Source organism: Natrix helvetica (assembly GCF_964273705.1).
Source record: "Natrix helvetica genome assembly, chromosome: 9".
In the NCBI taxonomy this organism is placed as follows: Eukaryota; Metazoa; Chordata; class Lepidosauria; order Squamata; family Natricidae; genus Natrix; species Natrix helvetica.
Genome location: NC_138560.1, coordinates 15960004 through 15979768, shown reverse-complemented (window position 1 = coordinate 15979768; position 19765 = coordinate 15960004). Strand labels below are relative to the sequence as shown.

Sequence of the window (19765 nt, the reverse complement as noted above, 5' to 3'; positions counted from 1 at the left end):
TGAGAACAATTAACCAGTGGAAGGGCTTTCCTTCAGAAGTTGTAAGTGCTCCATCACTGGAGGCTTTTAAGGAGAGACTAGACAACCAATTGTCTGGAATGGTACAGGATCTCCTGTTGGAGCAGGGGGTTGGACTAGAAGACCTCCAAGGTCCCTTCCAACTCTCTTATTCCATTATCTGTTACCAAATGCTGGAGAACAATGAGTAAGGGTGAAGTGAGGAAGCTCAGATCAGAGTATTAGTACATCTACAATTAGTTCTACTTCTTAAATTTACTTTGTATTAACATTATTTTCAATAATAAGTGATTTTCCACAGCTGTGTGGTTGCTGCTATTGAAAAATCAAAATCAAGTCCCAGTTCACTTGGTTTCTCTATATTAGGGACTTCCATATTTTTTTCTTGGATTCTGAACAGTTCATTGGAGCAGTAGGCAGCAGCTAAGAGTGAGCTGAATTTGATTTATGTTAATATGAATGCTCTCCATATTTTAAAGCATTTTTCCTATTGCATTACAATTATAATTGGGCATTAGCTTCCAGAGGGCATCTGGAGAAGCCATAACGAGACATTGTTTTGTTCTCTGACTTGGGCAAGAGATTGTCTTGATGGGACATCGCTAGATAATTATGACCAGATATGTGGGTTGCAACCCCTATAAACATAAATGACATGTACAGTAAATAGTGGCATTTCCCCCCACAAAATCTAAGAATTGCAGCAAAAGGTAAAGCTAAACTAGTTTCTTTAGCTAATGTTGCAGAAGATTCATGATAAGTGGCCTGCTAGATTATTCCTTTTAAGGTTCTGGCACTCTTTTATTCCATTATTTTATTTATTATCCTTTTAAGACTTCTGAGATCAGCCCATAAAAAAGTTAAATTGAACTTACAGTGAAAGGCTAAATACAATCAGTTAAATACAGTGCTGCTCCTTTTAACTCGTAGAAATGGAATTCATTTATAATGGAAATTTCCAACACCACCCAACTCAACAGCAAGTCTCGAGATACCAGTTAAAAATGAAACCATTGAGCTAAAAAAAAAAAGGTGATTATAACAGGGAGATATCACAAACTAACACAACTAAGGGGTCTGGAGGAAAATCCAGATCTCCAAGACTGCTTTAAGGGAAGGGGGGCGTGAGAATGTGTGAACTTTCCTACCGCGTTTCCCCGAAAATAAGACAGGGTCTTATTTTCTTTTGACCCACAAAATATGGCTTGAGCCTTATTATCAGGGGAGGGCTGATTGTTTTGGGGTTGCCGGGCGGCTGCTCTCTTGCAAGCAGGCTCCCAAAGAGCTGGGCACAGCCTCAGGGGCCAACGGCTGTGTTGCACTGTTGCAGCAGTGCAACACAGCAGCCATGAAGTGACCACACTCACAAGCAGCCGCCCAGCAAACCCCCTTTCCAGAAGGGCACAGCGCCACTCACAGACCTAGCGGTATCCCAAAGGCGCCAAGCAACGCAAGCACCTTTGCCCCTTACCCCCACAGTTCCCATGGCTTGGCACCTTCGGGAGACCTCTAGGTTGATGAGTGGCGCTCTGCCTGGCTGGAAGGGGGGGGGGGTTGTCCAGGGGCTTATTTTCGGGGAAGGGCTTATATTTTTGCCCACCTGAAAAATGTGGCATGGCTTTATTTTTGGGACATGTCATATTTTGGGGGAAACACGGTAGGATAAATAATTAGATAATTATATTATAATAATTACTATTACTATTAATCTTCTTATCATTCCTATCACCCATCTCCTCCCACTTAGGACTGTATGACTGTAACTTTGTTGTTTGTTACGATTTATATTTGTTTCCTAGTATTATTTGATTGATTATTTGTACCCTATGACTATCATTAAGTGTTGTACCTTATAATTCTTGACGAATGTATCTTTTCTTTTTATGTACACTGAGAGCATAGGCACCAAAGACAAATTACTCGAGTGTCCAATCACACTTGGCCAATAAAGGATTCTATTCTATTCTATTCTATTCTATTCTATTCTATTCTATTCTATTCTTCTTTATGTACTTACACTGAGAGCATAGGCACCAAAGACAAATTCCTTGAGTGTTCAATCACACTTGGCCAATAAAGGATTCTATTCTATTCTATTCTATTCTATTCTATTCTATTCTATTCTATTCTATTCTATTCTATTCTATTCTTCTTTATGCACTTACACTGAGAGCATAGGCACCAAAGACAAATTCCTTGAGTGTCCCATCACACTTGGCCAATAAAAGATTCTATTCTATTCTATTCTATTCTATTCTATTCTATTCCATTCCATTCCATTCCATTTTATTCTTCTTTTATGTGCTTACACTGAGAGCATAGGAACCAAAGACAAATTCCTTGAGCGTTCAATCACACTTGGCCAATAAAGGATTCTATTCTATTCTATTGTCTCTGTCACAAAATTCAACGTTAAATGCAGCAGAGACAATCCAAACGTTTCTCCCTCTGTTCACAGTGGAGTTGCTGCTCCCTTTGTTGTCCCCCCCCCCCCCGGCCCTTTCCCTCCCTGGGTCTACCTTAAAGGGACAGACTGTAGCAGCTTTGCTGTGAATGGAGGGAGAAACGTTTGGATTGGGTGGGCAGGTCGAGCGGCTGGAAGGGCCAAGTGAGTGGCCCGAAGTGGTGAGTGGTGACCAGGCGGGCATTGACGGGGCCACCAGGGAATTTTGCCACCGGTTCGGAGAACTGATGCTAATCGTCCCTGCTGATTCGGCCGAACCGGGCTGAACCAGTAGGATTTCACCCCTGCCCTCGGCCCCTCTCTGCCTCCAATGCAGAGCCCTCATCAGGGCCTTCCCCAGACTTCAGGACTGGCCCATGTTCCTCCCCAACCTCCTCACTGGCTGACTCTGCTGCCAGCTCCACTGGCCAGCCACAACAGGTTCTTCTCTGGTTCTTCTCTCCTACTTTTGGTGATACCCTTTTCCTTCACCATTACCCAGTCTAGGAAGGCATTAAAAATGTTACATGGGGTCTACCACCCCATGGTCTTCCTGCTGTTCTCTAATGGGCAAACAGCTGCTGTGAAAGTGGGTTTCTACCACCCTCCACACTACCTTCATCAATGACATGAAGCACATTAATTAGTTGTTGCAAAGTGTGAGCATTGGTTTCTTCACCTTGGATCTAGACTAGAGACCTGTTGTTTTCCAACAACCCACCCACCCCCAGCCAGGCAAAGCAGACAAGCTGTGAAATATTCAACACCGGAGGAAAAAGCCTGTTCCGACAAGGCATTTGCTGTGAAACTAAAATAGAAGAGTCTAAAGAGATTAGGCGAAGCACTAAAAAATAAAACAAAATTCCCTCGTCTCTAATTAGACTGCAAGGCACAAAAGAAGTAAGCTCAGGCCTAACAAGCTCAGAAGAAAGTCCTTTGTATTATTAATACCTCCTTCTGATGAGATGGTTAAATGTTTATTTCTGGACCGAGCCTGCCTCATCTCTTTGAGATGAGGCAGGACTTCCTCTTAGGTGGCAGTGTGCCTTGTAAGGAGGATCATTTGCAAGATTGATCTGTGATTGTAGGAATTAATGGGGATCAATCCTGGTCCTTCAGTTAAAGGGAAGCTTAGACATTCCTTCGCTTCTGAATAGCAGGATGCTTTTGAGGGGTCAATCCTACAATTTGTGTGGGATGCTTTGATGATCTTGGTAGGGGAGGATTACGAACATCATAGAAAGCCGACAGGGGAGGACTCAACCTTGGCAATTTAAGACAGGAAGACTTCAAATTGCAGAATTCTGGGAGTTAAAAACCCAACCTGTTTTAAAATGGCCAAGGTTGAGAAACACTGGATGGGAATGTAATACAGGATAGGGCTATGATGGCGAACCTATGCCCTCTCTGTGGGCATGTGTGCTGTCACCAACTGCTTTTCTGGTTTCCGACATGCACACACCAGTGGTGGGATTCAAATAATTTAACAACCGGTTCTCTGCCCTAATGACCAGCTGGGTAGGCGTGGCTTGGTGGTCATGTGACTGGGTAGGCGTGGCCAACTCAACGTCACTCACATCGATGGGCGCTTCGCCTTAGCTGTTACAATGTAATAAGGGTTAACGGGAGAGGCAGTTTCTGTAAACGGGGCAACAAAGATTAGGCTAGAAACAACACCAGAATGTTTCCTTCCTGCCTTCCTTACAGGATTAGCCCTGCAAAGTGGGGAAAAAAACAAAATAAGATTTATTCCAACAACCGGTTCTCTAAACTGCTTAGAAAGTTAACAACCAGTTATCCCGAATAGATACAAACTGGCTGAATCCCACCACTGGCACATAAGCACCCTGCAGCTGGCCTTTGCAGGCACCAGAGGACTAGAAAACATCCTGAAAAACATCCAAAAAACAGGCTGCTTTTTGGGCCATTTTCAGGCCTTTTGGGTGGCTATTTTGGGGCCATTTTCAGGCTGTTTTAGGGCTGAAAATGACCAAAAATAGCCAAAAAACCCAGCATGCATGTGCCCGCCAGCTGGTCTTTGGGTTTCTGGTACAGACCAGCCGAAAAGGTTCACCATCACTAGGATAGGTGCTTTTTCTCCCTAATGTCTCATTTGGCTAATAGCTAAAGAGGTGCATTCTAAACATGGATGCCAAGATCATTATTGAGTGATCTTTGGTAGCTAATAGTTACCAGCCGCTTTCAGGGATCAAACGGGGTGTCTCCATTGGCATCTAAAAATTGCAGAAAAATATATGTTTGGAAAAAGAGGCAATGCACCTGGTAGTTAACCGTCCTTGTGCTAAAAAAGCCAAAAGAACTGGCAGGTTTGATTTTGAGTTGAGAGTCCCCCCCCCCCCCGAACTATGCATAAATTTAACTTCATTCTTTATGCAGTACTGATGTGTTTTTTTTTATGAGAAGCTGCAGCAGAAAAGCAACCCATATTTTTATCTGCAGTAACCTTTTAAGAGGAGTGGCGTATGGAGGCCTCTGCTCTCCTTCATAGACTCCTTGCCAGCGAGTGTCCGCAGGGTACGTCAAAAAGTCAAAATAATGCCTCTGGCTGCACAGTCAAAGCCTTGCTCCTGTATAACCTGTGTCATGTGCACAGCACAAGTAAAAAAAGAGTGAGGCTTTGGTTGTGCAGCTGCAGCAACCATCTTGACTTTTTTGACCTTATCCCTCACTGTGAACATCCCTCTCCTTGGCTCTTTATGCTTTAATAATAAATACAAATTTGAGCCGCCGTGGCGCAGTGGTTAGAGTGCAGTACTGCAGGCTACTTCTGCTGACTGCTGGCTGCCAGCAATTTGGCAGATCGAATTTCACCAGGCTCAAGGTTGACTCAGCCTTCCATCCTCCCGAGGTGGGTAAAATGAGGACCCAGATTGTTGGGGGGCAATAGGCTGACTCTGTAAACCACTTAGAGAGGGTTGGAAAGCACTGTGAAGCGGTATGTAAGTCTTAAGTGCTGTTGCTCAGTGCCAGCAGTTCGATTCTGACCGGCTCAAGGCTGACTCAGCCTTCCATCCTTCCAAGGTAGGTAAAATGAGGACCCAGATTGTTGGGGGCAAGAAGCTGACTCTGTAAACCACTTAGAGAGGGCTGTAAAAAGCACTGTGAAGCATGGTATATAAGTCTTAAGTGCTGTTGCTAATGGTGAAGATCACAATTTCCTTGGCTACCTTTGATAAAAGTGTATCTCTTCTTTTCTCGCTGCTGCATTGTCCCATGTTATTCCTTTTACGTCTTCGTTATGATTTGATTTCTTTATTTTTATTCTACCAAATCTAGATGGCTATCTACCTCCTAGCATGGAATCTGGGTGGCAAATAGAGTGAAAACTCAATTAAAAGAAACCATTACCGTACTTATTAGTTCCGTTTTCTGTTAAAACAGACAAACCCACGATTGTCTTTCAAGGCATGGTAACATGGTTGGATCTGTAAAAGTTATTTTTTTCCCTATCAGATGCTGCATTACTACTTTAACAATGTATTTAGTGCAGAATAAAAGCAAAATATTTTAAATCAAGGCAAGGTACATGTGCACAGCCCTGGAAAAGAGGCAATTACATTCCATGCATAGGAACATGAAAAAATAAGACAAGTTGTAGTATACCAGCAATCCTTTCAGCAGCAGCTAAAAATTTCCATGTCCTTCAGGCATTAATTTCTGGATGCATGAAGTACATTCTGTTTTAAAAAATGCAAATTATTTTGCATGAGTCTATATAGCATTAAATCAATGCAAGGAATTCGGATCAATACAAAGCAGACACCTTTCTCCACTATCCAAGTATTTATAAACACTATCAAAGCCTTCAGAACAGTCCCTTAGGTCTAAAGCTTTGTCAGGCATATGCCACTGGCTGTTACTCAGTTTTTGAAACACGCATTTCCATTTCCTATAGAGCGTCTTACTCTTTGAACCTAATTTTAACTTCCGTCTTAGTTCTGTGGCTGGGGATATATTTTGTTTTTCACTCAACAAAGGCTAAAACTAAGAATGAGTGACTTCACACAAAGGCAGTTAGAATAGTCTGCCCTCTTACATGTTTAGCAAGCGGATTTTTTAAAGCAGAAATAAAATAGGTGTATTAAGGTTATTTGAGGCTACTGCTGCTGTCCTACTTTCACACCAAAAAAAAAAAAAAGACGAAGCAGAAAACCATATTAGCATCTGGGGTTGTTTTATCAACACATTTTGGAAAGGAGCTGCAAAGATCTGGGGGGCTTGAGGTGACCTGCTCCCACCCAAAATTTATAATATGCAATTATTTTTGTCTTTTCCATAGGAAATATTTTATGCATCCTGGTTTTCCAGCATATCTTGTACCTTTATTTCCTAAGACTAAGTATTCAGATGGGGTTCTGTTATATAAGGATAGCTTTCAGCATTATTGCAGGAGGGATTGTTCAAAACATTATCAGCAGAATGCTTTCTTATTATACAAACCAGAAATGTTTTTTCTTTCTTTGCTGTTTAAAATGGCTTAGCTGATTTTTTAAAGATAATTTTGCAGTTGGACAAGAGATAGCATTCTAAATGAATAGAATTCACTGAATGGCTAGCCAAGTCATTATCATAAATTTCATAGTGAGATTGGCTAAACATGTGCTTATTTTAATAACTGTATTGAATTTGAATGTTTATCCTTGATTCTGACAACTGTCTAAGGAATATATATTTCTTATATATCATTCCCTCCTCCTTTCACTCTCTCTTCCCTAAATTGTTCATAAAATGCATACAGCAAAATATTTCAGCTTATAGACATATATTTTGGCATCACTCACAGTTTGAGCCCAGCGATGTATAAAAAAAGTCAAACATCTTTCTTGCTGCCCAAATTATTACCCAGCAGAGAAAGCCAAGAGATTTTTCATCCATTACCGTTAAAGAAAAATGGCTAACAAAAAGAAGTGGCCTGAAATTATATTGAGATGAAACATGTGCTATGTTGTCCTGCCAGATTTTATGGGGAAATAGAACTTAGAGAGGGTTGTAAAGCCTATGAAGTGGTATATAAATCTAAGTATTATTGCAATAGATAGATAAATAGGTTATAGATGATAGATAAATAGATAGATGATAGATGGATGGATGGATGGATAGATAGATAGATAGATAGATAGATAGATAGATGACAGATAGATAGATAGATGATAGATAGATAGATAGATAGATAGATATGGATGATAGGGACAGACAGACACGTGTGTGTGTGTGTGTAGAGTAATATGTATAGAAGAAATCTAAGTACATATGTATGGATATAAGATGGATTGTAGATGAATTAATATATTAGTAGATGGAAATGTATAAAAGAAATATATGTATACATGTACGGGTAAAAATGGTATAATGGAGATATACCAATGTGGAAATGTTGCAAAGATGATAATTGTGTTAAAAAATTGAAAAAACTGTTTAATAATATTTTTTTAAAAAAAAGAGGCAACCCAAGGCAGTGTGTACACAATAAGTTGAAACAAAAACCAATCAACCCTATTTTAATCTAGCACCGTGTTTCCAAAGCTTTGTAATTTCCATCTACGTAAATTTTAGCTTATAAAATTCTCAACAACAGCCATACTTGGCTAGGGAGTTGGTATTGGAATTTGGGAGTTGATTTTGAGAGTTGGTCCACCCATTTAAAATATGTTAAGGTTGTGAAACCTTGCCTAAAGGCAAAGTTGTTCACAGTTCAAGTCTTATTTGAAGTTTAAAAACTATACATATATATATTATACTGAACCAGAATATTGTAAAGTTTGCTTTCAATCGAATTCAGCTTTCTCCAAATTGGAGACCCTCCAATTGTATGGAATTCCAGATCTAGAATTCTCCACAATGGCTAGGGCATCTAGGTGTTTGAAGTCCACATGCCCAATTGGCCCTCAGGTTGGAGAAAACTGACTGCTTCTGCCACACACTTTTGGATTAATTAAAAACGTGCTCTTAAGAAGGCCAGATCCTGAAGATGAAACTGAAATACTTTGGGCACCTAATGAGAAGGAAGGACTCCCTGGAGAAGAGCCTCATGCTGGGAACGATTGAGGGCAAAAGAAGAAAGGGACGACAGAGAATGAGGTGGCTGGATGGAGTCACTGAAGCAGTTGGCGTGAGCTTAAATGGACTCCGGGGGATGGTAGAGGACAGGAAGGCCTGGAGGAACATTGTCCATAGGGTTGTGATGGGTTGGAAACGACTTCGCAACTAACAACAACAATCTTTCATTTTGTATGACAAGGACTACAAGGTACTCAAACCAGTCAGTCCTAGAAGAGATCAACACTGACTGCTCTTTAGAAGGCCAGATCCTGAAGATGAAACTCAAATACTTTGGCCACCTAATGAGAAGGAAGGACTCACTGGAGAAGAGCCTGATGCTGGGAACGATTGAGGGCAAAAGAAGAAAGGGACGACAGAGAATAAGGTGGCTGGATGGAGACACTGAAGCAGTTGGCGTGAGCTTAAATGGACTCCGGGGGATGGTAGAGGACAGGAAGGCCTGGAGGAATGTTGTCCATGGGGTCGTGATGGGTTGAACACGATTTTGCAACTAACAACAAAAACCTTATAACCCAATAAAAATGTACAAGGAGAAAAAATGACAGGAATTACTATGATGTATAAATCTACCGCCAAAAATATATATACTCCATCTATTCATATAAATTGAGATATGCAAAGTTTATGCAAATGCAGGCTAAGGTTCATCACTGTTTGGAGATGCCCTTGATTTCTTGGGGAATGATCTATTTATGGACCCTAAGATACACGTTGGTCGTTTGGCTTGCAAGCTGCAAGCTGCATCAGGAAATCTGATGTCTGACATTGTCCATCTGAGGCAGACCCATGCCATCTGATCCATCTGTGGGTACAGTCTGTCATGGCCATCTTGCAACCTCCCCTTACAGCTGCTCTCTGTCTCCATGGCAACAAGGGCAAGGGCCTTTCTAATGGGGTTGGTAGATAGGCCTCAGACTCTAGTAGCCTTTTCCCCGGGATCAGCTTTTGCTGGTTTCTGTTAACAAGAGGCTGGGAGCCAGGTCACTGAATGTTTCGTTTCTATTAAAAAGAACAAAAGGGAAAACTAAGGGATGTTCTATTGTTCTTTGTTGTTGTAAGGTCCGAGGGTATGTTTAAGCCCACCAAGAGAGCCGAAATGAGAACTTAAACCGAGGCTTGAGAAAGAAGCAGCGTTTAATCTTTGATCAAAGAGTAGCATTTCCAAACACATACAAGGATATGTAGCATGGGTGGGATTCAAAATGTTTTGCTACTGGTTCTGTGGGTGTGGCATGGCGGGCGTGACATGGCTTGGTGGGCATGGCTTGGTGAGCATTGTACTAACCATGGGTGCCTCTCTTTTTGACAGCATGAGCTTGGGTTGCTCTGAGCTTGCAGGTTATGATTGGTGAAACATAGTTTGTGGTAGAGCACGTAGTGTGAACCCAGTCCATATTGGTTCACAGGCAGTGGTGGGATTCAAATTTTTTTACTACCAGTTCTGTGGGCATGGCTTGGTGGGCGTGGCAGGGGAAGGTTACTGCAAAATCCCCATTCCCTCCCGATCAGCTGGGACTCGGGAGGCAGAGAATAGATGGGGGTGGGGCCAGTCAAGAGGTAATATTTACTGGTTCTCCAAACTACTCAAAATTTCCACTACCGGTTCTCCAGAACTGGTCGGAACCTGCTGAATACCACCGCTGATATGTAGGGAAGAGCCACACCTAAGAGAGAGAATGACCTTCCTTTTATAGTGTTAGGATAAGAGCGTCCTCATTAGCGCTATCAGCATCATCTCTCCCTTTGTTCTCACAATTGGCCATTTGGCCCCCTGCTGTTGTAGAGAAAAGAACTCAACACAGATCAAAGGTGTAACTGTCTATCTATCATCTATCTATCATCTCTCTCTCTCATCTATATATCATCCATCTATCTATCTATCTATCTATCTATCTATCTATCTATCTATCATCTATCTATCTATCTATCTATCATCTATCTATCTATCTATCTATCTATCTATCTATCTATCTATCTATCTATCTACTCTACCTACCTACCTACCTACCTACCTACCTATCTATCATCTCTCTCTCTCATCTATCATCTCTCTCTCTCTCATCTCTCTCTCATCTATCTATCTATCATCTCTCTCTCATCTATCTATCTATCATCTCTCTCTCTCTCTCTCTCTCTCTCATATCTATCTATCTATCGATCTATCTATCGATCGATCATCTATCTATCATCTATCTATCTATCTATCTATCTATCATCTATCTATCTATCTATCTATCTATCTATCTATCTATCTATCTATCTATCTATCTATCTATCATCTATCTATCTATCATCTATCTATCTATCTATCTATCTATCTATCTATCTATCTATCTATCTATCTATCTATCTATCTATCTATCAATCATCTATCCTATTTCTAAACTGCCCATCTCCCTCAGATTGGGATTCCCTTGGTTTGTTAGGTGAGTTCAAAAGGTCTGTAGATGTTGTTCAGCGATATTTGAAGCGCTGCAAGTTCTCCTCTGAAAAACATCAATATTTGGAGAGTTACAAGTTCTCCATTAGTGAGCAAGCTACACCTCTGTTAAATATTTTCATTCAGGTGATTCTAGAAGAATTGGAAGCTAGTTACGGCTCAGTTGATCCCTGTGCAATTGGGATAAGTAGATTCAGATCTCAAGGCACGTTTGAGCCTGTATCTCACTCTCTGGATTTCTGCAACACAACACAGTGAAAACATTGTCCTCCCTTTTGCCCAAGGGATTACATCAAGTTTATCTCACCAAGACAGATGGCTTTCGGTGATCAAACTAATGGTGTGTATAGTCTCCAGTGTATGACAAAAGGAGCCCCTTTCTAGACAGGGAAGATGGGACTTGCTTGATTTTAATCTTTCAAATGGCAATTGTATAAATTATTTCTGATTCCTCTTTTAATGGACTGACTCCAGCTATTCGCAGGGAAGGTTGGTGGTGTGTGAAGACCGTGGAGAAGGCAGCCAGCTGCCCTCTCTGGAATTCGTGCCACAGTTCCGTTTAAGATATCAATTAGCAAAGAAACGAATACATTAAAAGCTTTTTCATATCGTTGTAGAACGCTTCCCCCACCTCCAAAGCCACTTTAACTTCAAAGGCTTCAGCAAGATCCCAACATAACTTCCTTTTTCAAGTGAAGATGTCAACACACACATTTCATTTTAAACTACATCTAGGTGTATTTAATTAGAAACAAACGTTGTTGAATAATAAAAGTATTTACTTCTCAAAAGGGGCATCAGCAGGGAGTCCAGAAAGTCAAGATGGCAGCTCTGGTCAACCCTCTTACCTTTTAAAAATGTGGCTCCCACATGTAACAACTAAAAAGAGGGCAGATTTTTAACTGCAAAGCTATTTAACCCCCCCCCCCACTGAATCTGCTTTTGAGTAGACACATAAAGGATTCTTCTGTCCCTTCTCAAATCTGAAGTCATCAAGAAGATTCCTTATACTGAGAGGGAGACCCCCAACCCAAAATTGGTATTCAGCAGGTTCTGACCAGTTCTGGAGAACTGGTAGTGGAAATTTTGAGTAGTTTGGAGAACCGGTAAATACCACCTCTGGCTGGCCCCGCCCCTATCTATTCTCTGCCTCCCGAGTCCCAGCTGATCGGGAGGGAATGGAGATTTTGCAGTAATCTTCCCCTGGAGTGGGGAGGGAATGGAGATTTTACAGTATCCTTCCCCTGTCACGGCCATTAAGCCACACCCACCAAATCATGTCATGCCCACCAAGCCACGCCCACAGAATTGGTAGTTAAATTTTTTTGAATCCCACCACTGACCCACCCCCTTGCATTTTCAGGAGTAAATTGGAGCAGCTGTTGGATTTGTTCCTAATTTGCCATGTCCCTTATTTTCAAACAATGCTGCCCCTTTTTGGAGTTTCTTATTGTGCTCCACAGACACACAATCACTGAGCTAAATTAGCGCTAAGAAGACCCACTGAAATTAAAATCACAGAATTGGAAGGGATCATTTTCGGTCCCTGTGGTCCATCCTTCTGTTCGATACAGGAGAAATCCAAATGCAAGTATCCCAGATCAAGAACCATCTAGCTTTCATAAGGATCCATCCAATGAAGGGACCCTTTTCTCTGTTCAGCTAATTAAGCTGTTCTGCTTAGAATTGAATTTTTATTCAATCATAATCCACCTTAATGGGGCTGAAATTAATTGTTATACCTAATGGTTTTATCGTTTGCTATGATGCTTTTAATTAGTTGCTTAGTCTGCTTCTCCTGTCTCATTCCCAAAGTGGTAAGTTAAATATAGGTGTATTATACAATGCAGTACATGCTTTAGTACTATTGCTACCAATAAAAAATAAATAACATAAGCCTGGAATGATACCCGCTTATTCAACGATCTGAACAGCTCCACTTCCAGAAGAATTTTACAATAGGGAGTGCCTACTATAGACCTACATATTTGGATTACTATATACTAATGCATGTGTTTAATTTCTCATGTTTTCCTATTATTAAGAAAACTGCATTAAATGTGAGTAATTTAATTCCGTCGTTCAGCATGATGTTTTGATTAATAAGAGATTGGCCTTTGTGTGCTATTTTTGTTTTTGTTTTATAAATAAATAATGTTAAATGCTTCATTTATGATGCATTTCCTCCAATATGCATTTTAAAAAAAACAATCTGTGTATTGCATCAACTTCACAGGAAAACTGTATCTCAATATGGAGAAATTGGTTCAAATAAAGGACAGGTGACACGAGCGGAAAATATTATGTCCCCCAGGTGTTTTGGACCCAATTCTTAATAAAGTACCAGAAATGTTGGATGGGGCTGACTGAAGTTGGTTTACCTTGGCAGGTAAATAAGTAATGGGGTAGGTAGTCAGAAAGAGGTGAGCTAATTAAAGGAGAGGAACGGCGTGGTGGCTCAGTGGTTAGAATGCAGTACCGCAAGCTACTTCTGCTGACTGCTGGCTGTAGTTCGGCAGTTCGAGTCCCTACGCCTCAATAATAATAATAATAATAATAATAATAATAATAATAATAATAATAATAATAATAATAATAATAATAACAACTTTTATTTCTAGACCGCACCCTTTCCTAGGCAGGACTCGGGGCGGTGTACAGTCATGTTAAAACCATATACAAATACATAGACATGAACATAGACATAGACATAGACATAGACGTGGACGTAGACGGAGGAGGTAAAAAATATACTGTACAATTCTTAGTTAAAATACAAATATTAAAATACCCTTAAAAATTCCCCAATAAAATGTTTGCCAGGAGGTGGAAGATGGAACTCTCAAGGTTGACTCAGCCTTCCATCCTTCCGAAGTGGGTAAAATGAGGACCCAGATTGTTGGGGTCAATAGGCTGACTCTGTAAACCGCTTACATTTACTCCAAAATCTGGCAATGAAACCAGTTAGACTCCTCATTTGTCCTCATCTGATCCTCTAAGAACCCACAGAGCAGGGATTCTCAAACTTGGCAACGTCAAGACATGTGGACTTCAACTCCCAGAACTCCCCACTCAGCAATTTGGCTGGGGATTTCTAGCAGTTGGAATCCATGTGTCTTAATCTTGCTGTCCAAGTTTCAATATTACCTTTGATGATTTTATCAGTAGCCTGCAGACAAAACAAAGAAAACTTAACTAAACACCAGTAAATATTAGCCCAAAGATCGAAAATAATCTGATCATACTCATCAAGATTGTCTATTGAGGGAGGTCAAAAACAGAAGATGGCAAGCATAATGAACCTTATACTGCAAATTAGAGCATACAAAACCTTTGCCAGACCAATTCTCGAATACAGCTCGTCTGCCTGGAATCCACACTGTATATCGGACATTACTACAATTGAGCGAGTCCAGAGGTATTTCACGAGAAAAGTCCTCCACTCCTCTGCTCACAGTAGAATACCTTATGCTACTAGGCTTGAAATTTTGGGCTTGGACAACCTTGAACTACGCCTCCTACAGTCCGATCTAGGCATAGTACACAACATTGTCTGCTACAATGTCTTGTTCAACAACTTCTTCCGCTTCAACCACAATAATATAGGGGCAAACAATCGATACAAACTCAAGGTTTGTGCGGGATCGCATCCTGCCCCATACATCCCTACGACCAATTCGCTCACACACAGAGGGACTTCTTCGGGTGCCGTCCACTAAACAGTGTCGGGGGGCGACACCCAGGAGCAGAGCCTTCTCTGTGATGGGCCCAGCCCTGTGGAATGACCTCCCCCGTGACATCAGGATTTCTTCCGATCTCCGCTCCTTCCGTGTACAGCTGAAGACCCACCTCTTTCAATTATCTGGCCTGGCTCAACCGTAATTTTTTCTTATTCCTCCTGACAGTCCTTTTGAATTTTAAATTGTGTTTTTATTAATGGGGTATTTTAATGGCTGATTTTTAACATTCTTAATTACATTCTTAAGGATGTAATTTGTTACCTCCTCCGTGCATGTAAGTCTTTGTATATGTGTGTATTTGGATGTTTATGTGTTTGCACATATGTCTTTATGTTTTTATATGTTTTATTGTACGCCGCCCCGAGTCCTGTGTGGAGAGGGAGCGGCTAATAAATTCAAATTTATTATTATTATTATTATTAAGGTATACCGCTTCAAACTCAATTGCAGAAAATACGACTTCAGCAACAGAATGGTCAACACCTGGAATGCTCTACCTACTCCGTTGTTAGAGCCTCAAACCACCATAACTTTAACCTTAAACTGTCTCACTTGGACCTCACCCCATTCCTAAGAGGTCTGTAAGGGGGCGTACATAAGGGCACCAGCGTGCCTACCATCCCTGCCCTATTGTCCCCATTTATTTGTACTCATTTCCTGTATTCCTGTCCATGTTTATACTTATAGCTGTTATCTCATAACATGTTTGACAAACGAAATAAATAATAATAAATAATGAGGTGACCGAAGTGCTGCCCCTTCTTAAAATCTGCTGCTTGCATAAATCCCATTCCCCGACCAGATGCATACATTTCCTTTCCTTTCTTTTGTGCTTGAGGCTACAGAACGAAAAGGCAGCCGGCTAAACGTTCACGAGTTTTAGTAGGTCATCTTTGTATGAGTAATCCGACACGCTCACCAGGGCCAGTTTTTGTCATTCGAGACAGCAAAGAAATTGCAGAGGCCAAGAATAAAGCAGCTGGAGATGGATGGGTGGATGAATGGATGGATAGATGATAGACAGACAGATGACAGCAAAAAATAAAATTGGGGAGCAAGAGCAGAAGGGTGGAAGACACGGGCGTCTCTGTTTGTGAAATGACAGATGGTAGCTTTAATGGAACATAAAGATTATACATGTAGCCGCAGAATGCATATGGAGCATTCCTCATTCATCTTCCAGCTTTGAAGCAGGACTACGATTCTATGGTTCCATAATTCTTCTCTACTTAGAAATTCTCCCCCACCTGAATGATTTCATATAAGCCAATGCAATCAATGAATAGCTCCTGCTATTTAAATCCAACCGTTGCCATACCATGATAGATGAACATACAGTGGACAGCTATTTAAATTTATATCCTAATTATATAAGCCATCCATCAATTATAAGCCATCATCGCGCGATCAAAATTGGGGCACCATTTGGACCTTTCCAGCTGGCTCTCAACCAAGTCAATGTGGAAAGTTGGATTTGCTTAATGACCGTGTGACTCATTTAACAACTTGCAATGGTTTGCTTAACCATCGTGGAAAAACAGGCCATAAAATCAGGCCCGTAAGAACCGCCTTCTTAGCAATGTAGATTCTGCTCCCAACTGTGATCATGTGGAGGACTACCTATAAACAGAGGTGGTATTCAGCAGGTTCTGACCAGTTCTGGAGAACCGGTAGCGGAAATTTTGAATGGTTCAGAAAACCGGCAAATACCACTTTCTGATTGGCCCTGCCCCCATCTATTCTCTGCCTCCTGAGTCCCAGCTGATCGGGAGGGAATGGAGATTTTACAGTATCCTTCCCCTGCCACGCCCACCAAGCCACGCCCACAGAACTGGTAGTAAAAAAATTTGAATCCCACCACTGCCTGTGAACCAATATGGACTGGGTTCACACTACATGCTGTAGTACAAACTATGTTTCACCAATCATAACCTGCAAGCTCAGAGCAACCCAAGCTCATGCTGTCAAAAAGAGAGGCACCCATGGTTAGTACAATGCTTGTATTATTATTATTTTTTTAAAAAGAGGTACATTCAACCTCTTAAGCTCAAGGCACCAATTTTAACTTTTAAAAATTCTATCCTCCCTTTACTCCTATCCAAAATAAATAAATACCATATTTTTTGGAGTATAAGATGCACCTTTTTCCCTAAAAAGAGGCTGAAAATCTGTGTGTGTCTTATACAATGAATACAGATTTTTTTTGCCTCCAGAAACCCCGCCCCTTCACCAAAATGGCATGCATAGCCTTTAGGAGGCTTCCAGGGTCCTCCTGGGGGCTGGGGAGGGCAAAAATGAGCAAAACATGGGCCATTTTTTGCTCAATTTTGCCATCCCATCGCCCAGGAGCACTCTATAACCCTCCTAAAGCCTATGCCTGCCATTTTTTTTAAAAAGGGCCATTTTTTGCAAAAAACGGGTTGTTTTTTGCTCATTTTGGGGGCCCCCACTCCCTAAGAGCACTGTACAAGCCTCCTAAAGGCTATTCATGCCTTTTTTTGGAAAACAAAACGGGCCCGTTTTCGCAAAAATTGGGCCGTTTTTGGTGGTCTGCAGAGTGCAAAAAACTTTTTTATTTTATTTGGCCTCTTCAAAATCTTGGTAGGTCTTATACTCCAGTGCGTCTTATACTACGAAAAATACGGTAAATAAAAATGGAGAAGAGTCCCAACATTGCAGCACTAGTCAAGGAGTGGAGTTATGGGTACACTATCACCAGGCTTCCTCCGTTCCTTGGAGGTTGGATTTTTTTCGAAGAGGAAAATCTTCCAATGGAAAGAAATGGTCTGTTTCCAGATGTTGAGGGCTTGTTCCTTTGGCCTCTGGATAGAGCCAAACCTCTCTCTTCCAGAGGATGCTGCTGCTGCCTTTAAAGACCTGTGGAGACTGGCTCTCAAAGGGAGGCCGATGTTCACAGCGCAGAACAAAGCTTTTGTTAGCAGGCGTCTTTGTCTCCCTTGAGGAGGACGTTTCTCGCGAAGAAACAGTCTATTTCAGATTCTCAGGTGTTTTCCTACAGCTGCAAAGCCTTTCCCAGTAAACAGCAGAATGCTATGTGAAATGAAAGCCTGTCTGGGAACGGTTGCACAGAACAGCAAGAGTTAAGAAGCGCTAAAGGAGCTTTGCAAAGACCCCTCCGGGGGTAACCACGTCATCTGCTTTGGATGCCCCGATGCTCCTTCCGTCCTTCCTCCATCTTCCTGTTATGTAACCGTACTGAATGGCTTCCTCTGAAGCGTGTCTTTCTCCGGCACGTGACCCGCCCTGAGGATAGATGGGACAAGACACAACAACAGATTCCCTGAACAATTGTGTGGCTGTCAGAACAAATCCCCAACAATGCCAAGGCAGGCTGGAAACGGGACTTAGCAACCTCTGGCGCAGCTATAAAAAGGAAAATGACTAAGACTGCCTTTTGTTGAGAAGCGCGATGGCCAGACTTGTTTTCAACCAAAGTATCTTTTATTTATCTTACCTTTCTACTCTTCTTCGCTGCAGCCCAGTGGTCCATTCGCAATCATTCCCGTTCTGGAGATCTTCCATAAAGGTTCTTATACAACGTCTCCAACAGTAAACACACTTCAGTCCAAGGGAGAACCATCAACCTTGTCAAATTGTTTAGGCTGCTGCTGGTGTGTTGTGCAACACAACTGTTGGAATACATTCCTTCATACTGCACAAGGTTCTTGAAGAGACTATTAAATGCTCCACAGCCTCTTCACTGGAGGTTTTTAAGAAGAGATTGAGCTGCCATTTGTCTGAAATGGTGTAGGGCAGCGATGGCTTAACTTTTCGGCACCAAGTGCCAAACAGGTTCTGCGGAAATGTTGCACGCGCGCGCACTCATCAAGGCCACGCTCTGGAAAAGCCGAACTTCCGTGATCCAGCGTGCAAGCGTGCCTAACGATCTGCTGGCCGGAGCACACATACAGGCCAGTTTTCGGCACAGTGGTGCGCGCGGAGATGGCGTCCCGAAAAAGCTGAACTTTTAGGTTCTGGGATGCATGCGCCTCCGACAATCAGCTGGCTTGCAGGCATGCGCATACTGGACATGGACAGCTGATTGTTGCTCGTGGATGTGTGCCAGAAACCCAGAAGACAAACACCCGTCACCAGGTGACATGGCTTTGCATGCCATTTTGGACACACATACCATAGGTTCACCATCATGGGTGTAAGTTCTCCCAGGCTTGAGCAAGGGGTTAGACTAGAAGACCTCCAAAGTGCCTTCTAACATGTTATTGTCTTTCAGATAACATGCTATGCCATAATGCCGCTTGCTCGGCTTCAGTGTAGTGTGATGTGCCAATTCAGCCATTCTAAGTCATGGTTTACAGATTAGCATCTTATATTTACCTGGAAAATGATGGTATATTCTATTATCCATAGTTAAAACAAGCCCAACTTTAATCCAACCAAAGCTGGGCTTTTTGTTCAGCCAGGAGGTCACGAAGCTAAATAGTTTGCATGGAAACAGAAGAGGGAAGGAAGCAATATGGTCTTTGCAGATCTCTGCAAAACTACAGCTGGCAGTTGAGTTCTATACAGTACAAGCTCCAATGTCTAAACAATGTACAAAGGGAGTCCATGCAAAAATGCCTTTCAGTGGAGATTATCAGCAAAGCTTCATTAATTTAGATTGTTTTCTTCCAGAAACTGTTCCTAGGGAATCCAGAAACTTTGCCAAATTGTATACTTAACTTTTTTGGGGGGGGCGGGGGTGGTGGCTTGTGCAGTCAGTTTTCCAGAATAAACATCCCTCCCAGCAAACAGTCTTGCTTATTTTAATTACTTCTGCAATGGAAAATAGTTTTCCAGATTCAAACATTGAGTCAAGCCACAATGCAGTTTGGCTTCATGTGCATAAGCTCAGTGTTTGCAAACTTCCTTTATGGCTTAGCCTTGTGCATGGACACAGCTAATTATGGTTGACTCGAAATCTGTATTTAACTTAAGTCTGGGGAATGTTTGAGCCCAGAATGGATGAACTGGCGGCCTCAAAAATAACCACTTGATCCAGTTGGATTTATTCTGTCAGGACTG

At 41.7% G+C, this 19765-nt stretch overlaps 1 protein-coding gene across 1 annotated transcript in view; it reads left to right on the top strand.

The window, feature by feature from the left end:
• LDLRAP1 (low density lipoprotein receptor adaptor protein 1) overlaps positions 1 to 19765 on the top strand; it is a 632547-nt gene that overhangs the window by 533153 nt on the left and 79629 nt on the right. The gene's annotated exons all lie outside the window — the stretch shown is intronic.